Source organism: Cervus canadensis, chromosome 24 (genome assembly GCF_019320065.1).
Source record: "Cervus canadensis isolate Bull #8, Minnesota chromosome 24, ASM1932006v1, whole genome shotgun sequence".
Taxonomy (NCBI): Eukaryota; Metazoa; Chordata; class Mammalia; order Artiodactyla; family Cervidae; genus Cervus; species Cervus canadensis.
Genome location: NC_057409.1, coordinates 11,810,889 through 11,827,686, shown reverse-complemented (window position 1 = coordinate 11,827,686; position 16,798 = coordinate 11,810,889).

The following is a 16,798-nucleotide window of genomic DNA, read 5'->3' as shown; positions in this document are numbered from 1 at the left end:
AAGCTTTGGGCAAACATGCCTGTCATAAGTGGTCCAGAGATCCCCTGGTGGAGGGCATGAGAAGAGGCTGAGAAGGCCTGAGAAGAGGCTGCCAAAGTCTAAGTGCCTGTTGATCCATTTTGGAAGTAAAATTTGCTGCCATCAGAACCCCAAAATGACTAAAAGATGCTGGACTTAAATGCCCTTAACTGTTAGTCGCTCAGTTGTACTGACTCTTTGCAACCCCCATGGACTATAGCCTGCCAGATTCCTCTGTCCATGGAATTCTCCAGGTAAGAATACTGGAGTGGGTTGCCTTTCCCTTCTCCACGGGATCTTCCCAACCCAAGGATTGAACCCAGGTCTCCTAAATTTCGGGTGGATTTGTTACTGTCTGAGCCACCAGATAAGCCTTAATAAGTGTCAAATAAGTCTCCTTGAAGGAGGATGTCATCAATATAATGACAGCTATTATCCTGGAGAAAAGTGGATGTAGTGAAGATCTTGTCTGCAAAGACTGTGACAGCTCAAGGGGCTCTGTGTGAGATCTGGAAAAGGTGTGTCTCTTCCAAGGTGAAGGCAAACCACAGCTGAGAGGCTGGTGAAATTTGTGCTGAACAGAATGTATTAGCCTACTTTTTAGGAGCAAAATATTTATTGGCTGTTGATTGGATGTGCTAAGTCACTTCAGCCGTGTCTCACTCTTTGCGACTCCATGGACAGTGGCCCACCAGGCTCCTCTGTCCAGGGGATTCTCCAGGCAAGTATAGGAGTGGGTTGCCATGCCCTCTACCAGGGGATCTTCCCTACCCAGGAATCAAATCCGGGTCTCCTGTGTCTCCTGTATTGCAGGCATATTCTTTACCACTGAGCCACAGGGAGTCAATAATTTTAATAATATTTGATACTGGGTATGAGGGATCACAATAAACTGTGGAAACTTCTGAAGATATGGGACTACCAGACCACCTTACCTGCCTCCTGAGAAACCTGTACGCAAGTCAAGACGCAACAGTTAGAACCAAACATGGAACAACAGATTGGTTCCAAACTGGGAAAGGAGTACATCAAGGCTGTATATCGTCACCTGGCTTATTTAGTTTATATGCAGAGCACATCATGTGAAATGCTGGGCTGGATGAAGCACAAGCTGGAATCAAGATTGCTGGGAGAAATATCAATAATCTCAGATATGCAGATGATACCATGTTATTGGCAGAAAGCAGAGAGGAATTAAAGAGCTTTTTGATGAAAGTGAAAGAGGAGAGTGAAAAAGCTGGCTTAAAACTCAACATTCAAAAAACTAAGATCATGTCATCAAGTCCCATCACTTCATAGCAAATGGAAGGGGAAAAAATGGAAACAGTGACAGACTTTATTTTCTTGGGATCTAAAATCACTACAGACGGTGACTGCTGCCATGAAATTAAAAGGTGCTTGCTTCTTGGAAGAAAAGCTATGACAAAGCTAGACAGCATATTAAAAAGCAGGAACATCACTTTGCTGACAAAGATTCATTTACTTAAAGCTATGGTTTTTCCAGTAGTCATGTACAAATGTGAGAGTTGGACCATAAAGAAAGCTGTGCATCAAAGACAATGCTTTTGAACTATGGTGCTGGAGAAGACTCTTGAGAGTCCCTTGGACAGCAAGGAGATCAAACCAGTCAATCCTAAAGGAAATCAAACCTAAGTATTCATTGGAAGGACTGACACTGAAGCTGAAACTCCAATACTTTGGCATCTGATGTGAAGAACTGATCCTTGGAAAAGACCCTGATGCTGGGAAAGATTGAAGGTGGGGGGAGAAGGGAATGACAGAGGATGAGATGGTTGGATGGCATCACCGACTCAATGGACATGAGTTTGAGTGAACTCTGGGAGTTGGTGATGGACAGGGAGGCCTGACGTGCTACAGTCCATGGGGTCACAAAGAGTTGGACATGACTGAGTGACTGAACTGATCTGAAATTAAAACAAAATTCCATAATTTGATTTAGTTGGAATTCGAAAATTTATATACTAAAATTGCATGTAACAAATTACATGTATAACAATTATATATAACAAATATATATTCAATATTTACATATTAAAAGAATTTACAGAACAGAAAGATAATAGAGGTGCTGATTGACTTTGTGACTCTGTAACCTAGATTTCAAATTAACTTTATTTATTTACTTTTAGCGTTTGTTAAAATGCACTGATTGACGAAACCCTTTATAAGTACTGGGGCTTGAATTAGTTATACCTGGGAGTCACATTATTTAAACGTGGCACCCCAGCATAATCCTAGGAAATTAACTAAATATCAAATAGGGAGCAATAGACAGGCCTCACTGTAATTGTAGGGTTTCCCTGATAGCTCAGTTGGTAAAGAGTCTGGGCTGCAATGCAGGAGACCCCGGTTTGATTCCTGGATCAGGAAGATCCACTGGGGAAGGGATAGGCTACCCACTCCAGTATTCTTGGGCTTCCCTTGTGGCTCAGCTGGTAAAGAATCCAGCTGCAATTCGGGAGACCTGGGTTTGATCCCTGGGTTGGGAAGGTCTCCTGGATACCCACTCCAGTATTCTGGCCTGGAGAATTTCATGGAGTATATAGTCCATGGGGTCTCAAAGAGTCGGACACAACTGAGTGACTTTTCACTTTCACTGTAACCTTACCTAAATTTCCCATCATCACAGTTCCCATTATCCTAAGAAATCCCATGCTATGCATAGATACTCTGACACAATGAATAATAAAATTAAATCTTTGGCTCCCACAAGTGAAATTATATTGAAAAAAATGAGATCCCACAGGCTGTCTCACTTTCCTCCCCAGTTAAAACTGTTAATATGGCCCAATGTAATTTAATACAGGCCCTTTCAGGTATTAAATTGTATTACATACATCTTAATTAATAAAAAGTGATTATCCCCACTTCTCTATTTGACAGCCAATTTTGCCTGCTTTTTAAATTGGAAAAAATAAAGGGCACGTCATGGGGGATTATTGCAACTTGAATGCTGTGGTTCCATCCTTTGGGGCCTCCTTGGTTGTTGTTGTTCAGTCGCTCGGTAGTGTACGGCTCTTTGTGGCCCGTGGACTGCAGCATGCGGTCCCTGTCCTTCCCTGTCCATCACCATCTCCCAGAGCTTGCTCAAACTCATGTCCATTGAGTCGATGATGCCATCCAACCATCTCATCCTCTGTCATTCCCTTCTCCCCCCACCTTCAATCTTTCCCAGCATCAGGGTCTTTTCCAAGGATCAGTTCTTCACATCAGGTGGCCAAAGTATTGGAGTTTCAGCTTCAGCATCAGTCCTTCCAATGAATATTCAGGACTGGTTTATTGGAAATATAACATTTATATACCAAAATTTTATGACACACACACACACATATATACAAATATATATGAAAAAAGTGAAAGTGTTAGTCACTCAGTCATGTCCAACTCTTTGCTACCCCATGCCCACCAAGTTCCTCTGTTCGTGGAATTCTCCAGGCAAGAATACTGGAGTGGGTTGCCGTTTCCTTCTCCAGGGGATCTTCCTGATCCAGGGATCAAACCTGGGTCTCTTGCATTGCAGACAGATTCTTTACCATCTGAGCCACTAGGGAAGCCCCATACATACATACATACATATATATACAACTAATATATTTTTATTATATGTATATTTACATAATTATGCAGAGTATGTAATTATGCACATATATATTTATGTGTACATAAATTATATGTATATATCATGTATTATATGTATTATATTTTTGTATTATGTGTATTTTTATGATATATTATATGTATATTTTAATTAACTACTTTTTCCCCCTATATCTAGCAGGGAAATCTATATCTATTTTTTCCCTCTATCTTAGGCTTTTAACCACATGTACCCATGGTTTATAGTTTCTGTCTGATGATGAGCAGGAAAGAGGGGAAGAAGAGGGAGGGGCCTGCGGACCTGCCTCCAGACCATTCTCTCTCTTGGTCTGAACCTATCCTTTTCTCTCCTTTCTCACTCTCTTAAATAAAAATCTTTTTTTTTTTTCTTTAAACAAAATCTAGCTTGTATCTCTAGGTGTGTACTTTTTTTTTTCCCTTTTTTCTCTATCTGTCCCTGAGCATAGTTATCCTTTTTCCCCTTTTCCTTAGGGTGTTTACCAGCCAGGCTGCAGGTGGTCCCCAGTGGCCTCTGCTGTGAGCAGTGGCCTCCCTTTCCAGGGCACCCCACTCAAGCTCAGAGGGGATGAGGTTTACATCCAAGTGAGCGCCAGCGCTATCAGCTTTCTTTGTCAAGTTCTTTTCCTTTGCGTGCGGAACTGGCTGATACAAGCAGCACTGCAGAGAGCCCTTGCACGTTGATTTAGATGCTTTACAGGTTTTTTTCTTTTTAACTGAACTATATAACCAAAGGGTTTGAGGGGATCCAGGACTGGACATTCCTTTCCTCTCCCTCTTGTATTAGACATTGAGCCACTGGTCTCCAGGGAGTGGCCCTTTTATATCCACCCTGCAGAGCGGGGGACAAATGGCAACAGCAGCAAGCGGAGGACCTCGGAGAGGCGTGCAGGGTGTCACACTGCCCGGAGGAGGAGGAGCAGGAACTCGAAAGCACCCCACAGACAGCCCCGGACACGTAGCAAATGTTCACTCCCCCACTTCTCAAAAAAAAAACAAGCATAAATGTGACTCCGTGAAGCTCCACTGGAAAGGGGGAAATGGTCTATGGAGTGTCCCCAGGAGCACACCAATCCTGGGCACTAGACTCACTCATTGGATGACTCAGATGACCCCATAGCTTGTAAGTCCTGGCCGGTCAGCAGGTCATGGCAACAGGAGGCTAGTCACTCCTCGTCCCCTTCAGAGGGACCTCATGGGGACATGGTAGTAGCTAATTACCTCCACACCCCCAGGGGCTCTGTCCTGAACACCTGAAACTCTAGTCCACTGGCAGCTCGGGGAAGACTCAAATTTTTGAGCTCCACAACTTTCAGTGGGGAAATCACAGCTACACCCGACAGAAGCAACGAGACGCAGCCTCCATCGAGCCCCATGCCCCCCAGAAGCTGGCTGAGCCGCTCCAGGCAGTGGCCTCTGTCTATGGGGTCTGCTTAGTAAGCAGAGAGCAGCCTGAAGACACAGCATCTCCATCTAAAGTCAAACTCTGCTTGCTCTACCAGCTGTGTTACAATGAACCCAAGACTGAGCATCGTTTCATGGGTCTGTTGGCCAGAAAAATAACACAAATGGATCTATACACAAAACAGTCTCACAGACATAGAAACCAAAACTATGGTTACCAAAGGGGAAAAGGAGAGGGAGGGATAAATTAGGAGTATTGAATTAACAAACCACTATACATAAAATAGATAAGCAACAAGGATCTACTGTATAACACTGGGAACTACATCCAATATCTTATAATAACCTATAATGGAAAATAATCTGAATATTTATATAAATATATACACATATATAGATACATACATACATATATATATGTGTGTGTTTGTATATATATATCTATAACTGAATCACTTTGCTATACACCTGAAACTAACACATTCGGGTTTTGTTTTAACCAGGTGTGGTAAGATATGAAGACAGACAATTGTTATAAAGGAGGGAGTTTATAGGCAGAGATCCCTAGAAACAGGAGGCACAGTACAGCATGCAGGGCCATGTGGGGAAGCACCAAGATGGGGCAGCAGGCAGAAGGAGAAGAAACCAAGGCCCAGAGCCTATATTGAGGCTTTAATGGGAAGGAATGGGCAAGATAAGGTAGAAACACTGAGTAAGCTTAGGGTCAGATAGTTAAAATAATTTAGGCAGCTCTGGGCAATAGTCGTGGTCCCTGGTCGCCAGTAGCTGGCCCGGGGTGAGTTAGGGCAGGAGGAATGTTGATATGGTATGTGAGAGTTAGACAGGGGTGCTTGGGGCTCTGGGTTGGTTGGTCTGTACACCTAAGTCATGCTTACAAGGGAGTCACTTGTTGTCTCTAGGAATTAGCTAGCCCTTCCTGAAGAGAACAGCCTCCAACACAGAGCATCAAGAAGATGGAAAATAAAAGCCTGTGGTTGATCTGCCAACACACATCTCCAAACAACTGTATGTGCTTTCACTCCCTCTTTTGAATTTCTATCTCCACCATGAAGACAGGGACAGGCCTACTGTCAGATGAGGCCATATGAAACAGAAATGAGCCATTCCAGCTGAGGCCCTGCTAACCCAGAGACACACACCCTAGCCAGTCCACGGCTGACTGGAGGTGCATAAGTAAACTCACCCAAGATCAAGCAGACCCACTCCATCAAGAGGAGCATCCAGCTCACCTTCACATTCCTGAGCTAAATAAATGCTCATTAGTTTAAGCCAATAATTTTGGGAGTGGTGTGCCATGCAGCATTAGCTAACTAATATACCACATATCTCACTCCAGAGCTATTGGATTCTTGCAAGTGTTTACTCTAGTGCCTGGATTCTTCTCAATCATCCCTTCACCATCATCTTTGTTCCTAAGATTCCACAGGTATTTCCCTCTGCCTAAGGAAGCTGTAATTGAGCTGGTAGAACTCGTTTCCCCCTTTCAGGGTGCCCTTTATTCAGTCATCCAACAGAAAATTAAAATGTGCCACTGTGTATGCCAGGCACAGAAGAATAGACAATGAGGAAGATGGTGATAGAACCTGTCACCAAAGAACTTACAGGACAGATGAACATCAAATAAATAAATGCAGAAATAATTACAGTGGAGTTAAACATAGCATTTCACCCAGAATTTGTTCCATTTAGCATTATAAAATATCCCCAACCTGCAATTAAGTTGCAGCCATGACACTCAGCCAGAATGCTCCAAGCCCATCTTGTGAGAGAGCAGATGTCCACAGTGAGGGGAACTCACACCCCTCTGTAAACAGCTGTGCTCGCTCCGTGAGGGGGGACACCAGCCCCAGATCAGAGGAGTCCCACACAGCTGTAATGAAGGAATTGCAGGGTCTTGGATGATGGACTCTGGAGGGCTTTGAAGACAGACCACCAGAAGGGACAGGTTGGGTGGGCTGGAAGAGGAAGCCTCCATCAGGGTCAGCCAGACTGACCCTCGGCCTCAGCTCTCCCATCCCCCGACTGGTGACCTTGGGAAACTCTAATTCCTCTGAGCCTCAGCTTCCCTAGCATCCTGTGAGGGCTGCATGAATATAATGCATGTGAAAGTGCCCAGCACAGCATCAGCCCAGTTTTAAACATGAGCTGGAACCAAACCACATCCACCGTGATGAGGAGACGTCAGATCAGGACCCAGGGTTCTGACACCTGAGCTCTGACCCTTCTGTCTCCCTTCTGCTGTAGAAGCTAAACCCAGTGTCTCTCCCTTTGGAGTCAATGATAAGTGACTTTATACATGGTGCCTCCCTTGGCCACGCACCCTTCACAGCATTCAAAGGTGTTGGGATTCATCAGGGCCCTGCTCCCCAGGATGACCACAGATCCGTGCCAGTTCCTTTCCTATTTCCCTCCCTCCCTCCCTCCCTCAAGATTCCACATCCATGGGACAATAGCTGAGTGGAATTTGTGGGGAGTTTCTATTGGCTAGTCAGGCTCCTTGAGGACTAGTGTGCATTCCCTATAATGGCATTCATTAGTCTGTCTGACATCAATACTGTTCTCAGACTAATATGTTTAACTTAATGAGGCATTATTTTCAGTTAGAAAACTCCTGAAGAAGCATGTTTTCTCCTGATGAACTAAGCTGATGAATAGGTTAATACAGGCTTGAAAAGCCGACCAAGAAATTGAGTCTAACCAGCTCCTTTTTCTTCTTCAGGTATAAACTGAGCTTGAATTAATTTGAGTTAAACTTGTCATTTCTTAGAGGAAGAAACAGGAAGAAAATCTCCACGTTGGCTCTGTGATTTGTCTTCTATATGCCTGATGTTTCCCTCCTCCCTTCCCCAGCACCAGCTCTAAGACCAAGGACCAGCAAATGATGGAGTGGGGTGGGGGAGGTAGCATCTGAAATTGAGCAGTGGGAGGGGCCAGAGTGTGAATGGAGAGGTCTCGCATGGTGACAAAGCTGCAGGAGGGTACAGCTGGAGTCTGGCCAGCCTGTCTTTGTCATTGCCCACTTTGCAGGATTCACTGTGCCCAGCACCTAGTAGGTGCACAATAGATATTTGTTGAATGAGTTCAGTAAATGATCAACTAATGGCTCTCATCTATTCAAGGAATCATATGACCTCAAGGGAGAGAAGGTACTTGATGTCCCAGATACATCTGATGGGTGAGTCAGTATTTGTGACTCCTGGCCTAAAGGCCAAATATGACCCATACACCATTCTCCTTTGAGTAACTGACCAGAGGATTTCCCACACCACTCTTCCCATGAACGACTTGGAGTCACTGCCACCCATAAGATGCCAGCCAGTATACATTACCCCTTCTCTCAGAAATAAGCTTCCAGGTCATCCTAATTCGATGCTGTGTTTGCACAAAAGTCAAGTGGCAAAAGAAGGCACTCACTTTGCTGTGCCCACCATGCCCATTCATTCTGGCCAAGTTCAGCCCTGTTTCCACTGCATTCAGAGTCAGGGATTGGAGTGTTTGCTGAGGAATGAATAAGGGTTTTATAGAAGACAGAGTTTACTTCAAACCTCACTTCTGTCCTCTCCCCAACTGAGAGGGCTTGGTCAAGTCCCTCCACCTCTTTGAGGCTGCATTTATGTAGTTGTAAAATGGTGATAATGTTGCATTCTTTCTTGTGTAACTAACATGAATTAAATGAAACCACATCTGTAACACAGTGAATACTTTGTAATTATAAAATTAAATTGGAAGGAGATGATTTCATCACGTGCTTCCCAGGATTTTACCTTCCAGCCTCCTCAAAGCTACCCTCTCTGCTGCTGTTCTCCAGCCCAACTGATCCCAAGGTTGTGAGTCTGAACCAGGGGGTCACGTACCTTTCCTGGCCCAGTTATTCCACATCCCTGGTCTCCTACCCTGTTGGCTGTAGCTACATGTACAGGGTCCTGAGAGTTGGTCCATCTGAGGCCCCAGATAATAACCTGGCCACAGCTTGTGAATGCTCCTCTTTCTGTACCCAAGAATGACTCTCCCCACATCATATGGTGATATCAAGGCTGATGGAGAGAACTTGGCTTTGGCATCATTTTTGCTGGACCACCCAAATCTAAGACAATATACAGTTTCAGTGCCTCATCAGTGAGAAAACAAAACTACAGCACCATCCGCCACTGCTGTCCTGTCTCTAAAGGCCTCTGTTTATATGTGGTTTCCAAGGTTTGGATGGGGAGGGCACCAGGAGCCTGGCACATTGGGAAGCCATGAGATGGTAGAAACAATGATTCTAAGGTGAATGCAATGCACCTCTCAAGCCCATGTGTCCTCGTCCGCTCGGCTGTGGGCCCGGCCCTCATGCTCCTTCAGGACCTTGGACAGTGGCCATGCTCACCTAGGTTCTAAACCCAGCTTCTGTAGGTCTTTCACGACTCAAAGAATAGTAAATTAATATAGTGGAAAGGAATCTCAGAGACCATCTTAGTTTAATAATTTCTCATATTGAATTGAGTAGTGATGCTGAGGAAATGGTCACTGAACTAAAAGGCACATATCTTAGGTCAGTCTTAGGTCTCCTTGGACAAAATAGATCCCCTCCATGAGCCACAGTACTCCCAAATTCTGATTCTAGAATGCCCGGTTAGAGGTACAATGCAGGTGCTGTTTCTGAGTTCCATAGTCCTAATTCTGTCCTCATATGGGGAAGGGCATCCGACAGGCTGTGAGTCTGCTCACTGCCCACTGTATTTTGTACTGTAAGTATTTTAACCCTTCTGTTAACCTAAATAGAAAATCATTAATGGGTGGTTATAAATGTGGCCATCAACACCAAACTAATTACAAGATTTTTAGGGGAGTCTATCTCAGAGACCTCATGAGACACTGAAATGGTTTTCAACAGGTCAAGAAAGATACTCACAGATTAAGAGAATGTTCCAGCTGGAAATGCTTTGGCAATTGTTCTATCCAAATTTCTGTATTTTATAGATGAGGAAACTGAGCCCCAGGGAGAGACAAGGTCCTGCCAAAGTCTCTCTCTGAGTTAGTGACAGAGCTGGAACCAGACCCAAGATCAGATCTTGATCCCCAGCTGACATCCCTGCCCACTTCTATCTGCAGGTGCTGGAGAAATCAAACCAAAATATTTCCATCATGTTCCTAAAACTCAGCCCTGTTACGGTAATAGGGAGCAACAGCAATGATGTCATTCATTATTCCATTGATCATTCATGGCAGCCCCTATGAAGTGATCCCCAACGTTAGTGCCATTTTAAAGACAAGAATCTTGAGGATTAGAAACACTTGGTTGGTTGGTGTGGAATATGAAGTATATGCAAGTACTCTTAACTCAGTTCAGTTCAGTCACTCAGTCGTGTCTGAGGACTCTGTGACCCCATGAATCACAGCACGCCAGGCCTCCCTGTCCATCGCCAACTCCTGGAGTCCACCCAAGCCCATGCCATTGAGTTGGTGATGCCATTCAACCATCTTATCCTCTGTCGTCCCTTTCTCCTCCTGCCCTCAATCTTTCCCAGCATCAGGGTCTTTTCCAGTGAGTCAGTTCTTCGCATCAGGTGGCCAAAGTATTGGAGTTTCAGCTTCAGCATCAGTCCTTCCAATGAACACCCAGGACTGATCTCCTTCAGGATGGACCGGTTGGATCTCCTTGCTGTCCAAGGGACTCTCAAGAGTCTCCCCCAACACCACAGTTCGAACGCATTAATTCTTCAGTGCTCAGCTTTCTTTATAGTCCAACTCTCACATCCATACATGACCACAGGAAAAACCATAGCTCTTAACTACAAGCTTTTTATTTCTCAAAGACATTCTATGTCACCTCTAGCTTCACCTTATCCTACCTACCTCAAGACCTCACCCTACTTCTCCTATGACCAGATTTTTGCTTCTCCAGTTGGCGGAGTTCTAGGCACAGCAGTTTTTTAAATGATGAGCCATCCTTCTTAGAACATCTATACCACTGGAAGTTTTTTATTTAATTCAAGACAGAAAAAAAAATATAAAGGAAAACAGTGGAAATTAACATGACATTTTTAAAGATCGTGAGCAGCCCTGAAAATGTTATGTTCTGTGATGGTTCATTTCTGTTGATGCCCTCAGAGTCCCAGAGGGCATTCTTAGCACCCTGCCCTAAGAGGGTGTTGTAGGAAAATTTCAAGAGTATCACCTTTAGCATTAACCAGCATCCAACAGATCACCCAAACCCTCACTAACCCTGATCCCTAAAGTTCAGCTGAATCATAAAAGGTGTGATCCAAGACTGTACCTAAGGAGAGCATTCCAAGTCACAGGGGCCACAGGTGTGAGGCAGGAGGTGGGGGTGTGCCTGGCATAGTTGAGGGTCACTAAGGAGGGTCAGCCCTCATGTGGCTAGAGCAGAGTTGGGAGGAGAGATAGGGGAGGGGAGAGGAGAGAGTCATAGCACAGGGATCTTGGGAGCCAGTAAAGAACTCTTTAATCTGAGGAAGATGGGAGTCATGGAGGTTGTGGACAGAGGAAGATAGGACCTGGTTGCAAAAGACTCTTTTTCTGGCCCATGGAGATGAGAGCAAAGAAGGTAAAAATGGAACCAGGGAGAAAGTTGAACAGCTTCTGCAATAATCCAGACAGATATGGCTGTGACCAGGGTGAGAGCTTAAATAAATGTATTTTCCAGGGTTACAATAAGGATCATGAATAATAATAACTAAACAAGCACCCAGAAGAGTACATGGCACATCACAGGTCCTCAAGAGATGATAGCTATTATTAGCAGTAAATGGAAAGGGCTGGTAAATCTGAAATCAAGTCTTGCAGCTGCCTGGCCTCATCTGAGTCCAGTACATCCATCCTCTTGGAGGAAACTGAAGAAACCAACTCTCAGGCTACAAAGAGAAATTGCTGACAATGCAGTGCAGCTGGAAGTCCCAGGCCTAGGCCTTCCCCTCAGTGGAAAAAGGCTTAGATAAGTGATAAAACAGGTGGTGCATTGGTAAAGAATCTGCCTGCCAATGCAGGAGATGCAGATTTGATCCCTGGGTCAGGCAGATTCCCCTGGAGGTGAGCATGGCAACCCACTCCAATATTCTTGCCTCGAGAATCCCATGGACAGAAGAGCCTGGTGGGCTACAGTCCATGGGGTCGCCAAGAGTTGGACACAACTGAGTAACTAAACAACAACAAGTAATAAAATGCATTTCACACGTTCAACACGTGCTTGAACGACATACATCCAGAGCGTTTTAAAGGGGACAGTAACCTTTTAAAATAATTTGCTCTCTCTTGATTTAAAAATTAAATTCAAAGTTTGAAAGCAACTCAAATTCTCCCAAATCAAAGCCCTTCTTTTGTCATAAACATTTTTTATGGCATTTTAATTACATCAATAGCATGCAATGTTCACATAGGCAATAGATCAAACGCGCTTGCTTTGGAATGAAGCTGACAGCCATTTCAGATCAAAAAATGTGGCTTTGGGTGGAGTCTAAAAAGAAAATATGGTCCCAAGGCATATTAGCCTCCAACTTTTCAAAGGCATCATTCATGCTTGCTGGCTTTTGTTCTTTCTGAGAATATCAATCAGAAAATTCCCAGACGAAGTAGAACATCTCCCTGGAGCATAGAATAGGAACCACACTGAGCAAAGACTTTGATTCTGAGCAGAACTAGGAGCTGGACTACAGCTGGCTAGGTGACCTTGAACCCACTGCTCCACTTCTCCAGCATCAGTTTCCCCAATGTGTAAAGTAAGGGGGTTGGATCTGTTGGTCTCTAACAAAACTTCTGAGTCTAAAATTAAAAATAAGTCAAAGTGGGCCTCCCTGATGGCTCAGTGGTAAAAACTCTGCCTGCCAATGCAGGAGACGTGGGTTCAATCCCTGACCCGGGAAGACACTGCTGCTGTTGCCGTTGTTCAGTCACTGAATCGGGTCTGACTCTCGGTGATCTCATAGACCGCAGCATGCCAGGCTCACCTCTTTTCCACTATCTCCTGGAGTTTGCTCAAATTCATGTCCATTGAGTCAGTGGTATTATATAACCATCTCATTCTCTGCTGTCCCCATCTCCTTTTGCCTTCAATCTTTCCCAGCATCAGGGAGGTTTTCCAATGAGTTGGTTCTTTGCATCAGGTGGCCAAAGTATTAGAGCTTCAGCTTCAGCATCAGTCCTTCCAATGAATGTTCAGGGTTGATTTCATTTAGGATTGACTGGTTTGATCTCCTTGCTGTCCAAGGGACTCTCAAGAATCTTCTCCAGCATCACAATTCAAAAAGCATCAATTCTTCAGTGCTCAGCCTTCTTCATGGTCCAACACTCACATCCATACATGACCACTGGAAAAACCATAACTTTGACTACATGGACCTTTGTCAGCAAAGCGATATTTCTGCTTTTCAACATGCTGACTAGGTTTGTCATAGCTTTCCTTCCAAGGAGTAAGAGTCTTTTAATTTCGTGGCTGCAGTCTCTGACCACAGGGATTTTGGAGCCCAAGGAAATAAAATCTGTCACTGCTTCCACTTTTTCCCCTTCCATTTTCCATGAAGTGATGGGACCGGATGTCCTGATCTTAGATCTTTAATGTTGAGTTTCAAGTCAGTTTTTTCCCACGTGCCTTAGAGCAGCTAAGCCCGTTTGCCACAACTATTGAGCCCATGTGCCACAACTACCGAAGCCCGTGGGCCCTAGAGCCTGTGCTCCACCACCCACCTGCAACAAGAGGGTAGCCCCCGCTCTCCGCAACCATAGAACATCCCTCACAGCAAGGACGACCCAGCGCAGACAAAAATAAACAAGTAAAATTATGTTTGAAATGATCAGCTTGATCTTGATTTATTCTAAAAAGAGTAAGCCAAAGCAAAACTGAGATAAAGGAAGGTAAGCAAGCAGGTAGTGGAAAGGAGAGAAGTGGAATCCTGAAGGGTGATGCACAGAACCAAAGTAAGGGAAACACTAGCCTTCGTGAGAATGAGGTGACCAACCCTGGGATGGATGAGGCAGCAGGATTTGTTAAACCTTTCACCTCCATCTTCTCCCTCAATCCTCCCCATATTCCCAGGAGGCTGGTCCTTTTATCCCCACTTCGTGATTGTGGCATCTGAGACTCGGAAAGGTGATGGGACTGGCCTGAGGTCACACTGCTGGAGAATCAGAGGGGAAAAAGGAGGGGAAAGTGGGTTTAGCTGGCTGCAGCCCCAAGAGAGGGTCACAGAGGTGAGACACCCCAGGTCTTTCAGCTCCACCTCCAGGGCTCCTTCCATCAGTCTCTGGATACATAACGGCCTGCTGGACACCTCCTTCTGGACGCACTGCTGGCAATTTCACGTGTTCTAATCACCAAAATCAGGGCTGTCATCTTCCAGTCACACAGCTAGACATGAATGCATTGGAATTTGAGCCCACATCTGACTGATTTTTAAAATCCAGGTATTTTTCTATCCTATAACATCACCACCTTCAGTAAATCAAATGCCAAGTTCTATGATTTCTCTCCATGTGAAATTGCCTCCATCCATTTCTTCCTCTCCAATCTAACTACTCGTCTTTGAGTCTTAGCAAAAAAAAAAAAAAAACATTCAATATCTTAGACACTACTCTGTGAACTGTGCAAAGGCAGGTTTATCAAAGACCCCCAGTGCTCACCAGGAGGCCTGACCAGTTATCCCCGGAGGTAGGTCAGGATGCCTGGGAGCCCTGTCTCCCAACAGAATCCCCCAGGGGGGGAAAGTGGCCAGGCTGGGCCAGGTCCAGGTAATGTCACCCAGGGTGGCTGGAGAATATGTCTGCAGGACCAGTGCTGTAAGGAGTCAACAGCAGAACCAAGAAGGAGAAAGACCTTCACTGAAGCCCCAGGAAGGGGCAAGACTGGAAGGAAACACTTAGTAGCTGGGCCAAGGGGCCTGAGACATGACCAGGTGAGATCATGGGGAGGGCAGGTGGTTCCGGGGCAAGTCTGTGGGGAAAGAATGGACCCCACACACTGCTGGTGAGGACGCAAATTGTAATAACCACTTAGGAAAACTACGTGATGGTATCTCCAATGGCTGAACATATAGCATATAGTCATAGCTGGCTTCTTGGAAGGAAAGCTATGACAAACCTAGACAGTATACTAAAAAGCAAAGACATCACTTTGCTAACAAAGGTCCACATAGCCAAAGCTATGGTCTTTCCAGTAGTCATGTACAAATGTGAGAGTTGGACCATAAAGAAGGCTGAGCACCAAAGACTTGATGCTTTTGAACTGTGGTGCCAGAGAAGACTCTTGAGAATCCCTTGGACTGCAAGGAGATCAAACCAGTCAATCCTAAAGGAAATCAACCCTGAATATGCATTGGAAGGACCAGTGCTGAAGCTGAAGCTCCAATACTTTGACCACCTGATACAAACAGCCAACTCATTGGAAATGACCTTGATGCTGGGAAAGATTGAAGGCAAAGGAGAAGAGGGCAGCAGAAGATGAGACTGCTGGATAGCACCACTGATTCATGGAAATGAACTCGGGCAAACTCTGGGCGATAGTGAGGAACAGGGAGGCCTGGCATGCTGCAGTCCACTGGGGTCACAAACAATTAGACGTGACTCAGTGACTGAACAACAATAGCAAATACACATATACTATGTAGATATGTATCAGTATATGTGTATGTTATTATGTATATGCCCATGAAATAGTTCATGAAATCCAGAAATTCCACTCCTAAGTGTCTACCTAGCAGAAATTCATCCATATATTCCCTAAAAGACACATGCAGGAATTTCACAGCAGCACTGTTCATAATAGCACAAATCTAGGCAGTACTCAATCTTGTCTAGAGTTATATGGGTAAATAAACAGTTGCATAGTCATACAATATACAAATACCACACGTCAACATGAGTGAATGATGTGTAACTCAGAACGTAGAAACATGGATAAACCACACAAACATAATGTTGAACAAAACCAAAAAAAGACTCATAAAGGCACAAAACAGTGCAAATTCATTTGGATGAAGTTCTGGGACAAGCAAAAGTAATCCAGTGTTAGACATCTGGTTACTAATTCCCAATCTAGGCTTGGAGGGGTAGTAACAGGCTGGGCTACTGGTAACATTCTCTTGCTTGATCTGGTGCTTGTCTTACAAGTATATTTAATTTCTGAAAATTCTTCTAGCCATACATACACTTACGATTTGAGGACTTTGCTCTACCTAAATTTTACATTATATTATCCTGTAATAAAAAGTTGGCTTTAAAAATATATAACCCCCCGGGCTTCCCTGGTGGCTCAGTGGTAAAGAAGTTGCCTGCCAAAGCAAGAGACACAGGTTTGATCCCTTGTCCTGGAATATCCCACATGCCACGGAGCAACTAAGCCCATGTGCCATAGCTATTGAGCCTGTGCTCTAGAGCCCAGGAAACACAACTACTAAAGCCTACTTGCCCTAGAGCCTGTACTCCACAGTAAGAAGCCACTGCAAAGATAAGCCCACGCTCCATAACTAGAGAGTAGGCCCCACTCAACTAGAGAAAAGCCCATGCAGCCATGAAGGACCAGCACACCCAAAAATAAATAGAGAAATAAACTTTTAAATATATCTATATATTGGATATATATATAAGCCCCAAGGCCCCTTTTACTGAAATGCCTAGAAAATGCCAGACATGTGGCATGGCTGCCATCGCATCCTACACGTTGTATATAGAAAAACCATTTACTATCAAATGATGAATGAGTAAAGGGGTGGGCAACTGCATGAACCATTGA